The sequence below is a fragment of the Octodon degus genome, unplaced genomic scaffold (genome assembly GCF_000260255.1).
Source record: "Octodon degus isolate 3935 unplaced genomic scaffold, OctDeg1.0 scaffold00117, whole genome shotgun sequence".
Lineage (NCBI taxonomy): Eukaryota > Metazoa > Chordata > Mammalia > Rodentia > Octodontidae > Octodon > Octodon degus.
The window spans coordinates 900,039-901,859 of NW_004524693.1; the positions used below are offsets into that span (position 1 = coordinate 900,039).

General features: G+C 36.4%; 1 protein-coding gene across 3 annotated transcripts in view; it reads left to right on the forward strand.

Annotated features, from left to right (window-relative positions):
• Il13ra2 (interleukin 13 receptor subunit alpha 2) overlaps positions 1-1,821 on the forward strand; it is a 68,296-nt gene that overhangs the window by 30,323 nt on the left and 36,152 nt on the right. Inside the window, exon 1 of one of the 3 annotated variants that reach the window (XM_004640050.2) lies at positions 1,069-1,190. The exons of the other annotated variants lie outside the window; for them this stretch is intronic. The gene's annotated coding sequence lies outside the window, so the exon portion shown is untranslated. Of the gene's footprint in view, positions 1-1,068; positions 1,191-1,821 lie in introns of those variants that run through there. 3 annotated transcript variants of the gene reach the window in all.

Consider the following 1,821-nt stretch of genomic DNA (forward strand, 5'->3'; position numbering starts at 1 on the left):
TTTTTTTTTTTTTTTTTTTTTTTTTTTTTGGTGGTGGTAGGATTGGAACCCAGGTTAGTGTGCATTCTAGACAAATGGTCTACACTGAGCTCTCCCTGCAGCCCCCAAATCGAGTATTTGACCATCATCCCTATGCCCCATAAAGTTATTCAGTTGCTCATGTGAAAAAATAGAGGCGTTGTCTTATGACACTCCACACTCAATCTGCCAGCCAATTCTATCAGCATCTCCACTGCTGTCAACCTGGCTCAAGTCATTGCTTCTCGCCTGGGTCATAGATTTTGCATTTTCCTTCTATGCAGTTGTCTTTTCAAATATAATTTACATCATATCATTGTGTTCACAACTGTCCAATTTCTTCCCATTTCACTAAAAATAAATAGTAAATCCATTACCACGGTTTGCTCTCTTTGTTTTAGTGAGGTTATTTTTCCAATATTTCCTAGTCCCTATCCTACTGGCCTTACTATTCTTAGGGTTAGTATTGCTGGTTTTCCCAGATTAGGGCTTAAGAGTGCTATTTCTTCTATCTGAAAGATTCTTTTCTAGTAATTTTTCCTAATTGAGGTCCTTAATGTTACTTTTGCAGAGAAGCATTCCCTGACCTTATCTAAAAGGTAACCCTATTACTCTTTCTTTATTTACTCTTATACAGTTTGTCTATATCTCATACACTTATTTTCTGTCTGCGACACCAGAGATGAAGGTAAGTACTCTGTCTGATTCACTATTGTATTATATTTTGGCTCCCCAAAACACTTATTGAATAACACATACATGGTATAGGTATATTCACTTGTTTTTGTCAACACTCTCTTTCCTCACTGAAGGTCTTCTATATAATGTAATGCCATATTTCTATGTCCTTACAGTCCACTCTCCATGCACGTAAAAAGTACACTAATGGAATCATCTTGAAGGGTTATAAACTTTGCTGTTGTACATTTAGTGTTCTGTTTTCACTGATTATTCAGAGGGCAGGGCACAAGCTGTTACATACTTCTGAGGTCGGTACATGATGTGAATGTTTTGGGGACAGTATGCGCTGTTTGCAAACAAGAACTTGGGAGCATCTGGGAGGAGAGAGGAGTGCTGAACAAAAGACACTGTTTTGCTAGTTCCCGAGCAATGATATCTTTGAAGACAGTGTGCTGCTCTTCAGCTACAGCTTCACTGGAATAGAATGCAAGGTATTTTTAACAATAATAATTTGATTTGTTTTAATAAATATTTCCTAATTGAGGACCTGTGGGGATTTTTAAAGGATCATAAAATGTTTTAATGGGCTGCTTTTATAAAGCTTGTTGGATGGGATTACAAAACAATAAAGTTCCAATCTGCTTTGATTAAGGACAAATTTTAAAATATGTAAACTGCTTCATGAATTAATATTGTAAACCCAAATAGTTACCTTAGCTCAAACTAACATCTCTAGCTTTTACGGTGTTCCAAGAAACTTGCTAGCTGGATGAACTCAGGATGTCCTATAGTAAATCACTGAAAAAAGATTATGGAATAGGATGACATGTTTTCCCAGGACTTATTGAACACATTCCTTAAATATCAATGTTAGTATGAAATCTTGTACAAATATAATCACATTATGGTTAACTGGCAATTAAAGTGATCTTTGTTAGAAGTATCTACCTGTGTTTCATTTGCATAGTTATTGTCATCATTCAGTATGTGCCTAAATTCCTTGTGCATTTTTTTTTTAATTTTTAAAATTTATTTATTTATTTATGTGTGTGTGTGTGTGTGTGTGTGTGTGTGGCCAGCTCAGCCCACCAGGGGGCGGGGCTGGCTGGCATGTGGTGCTGG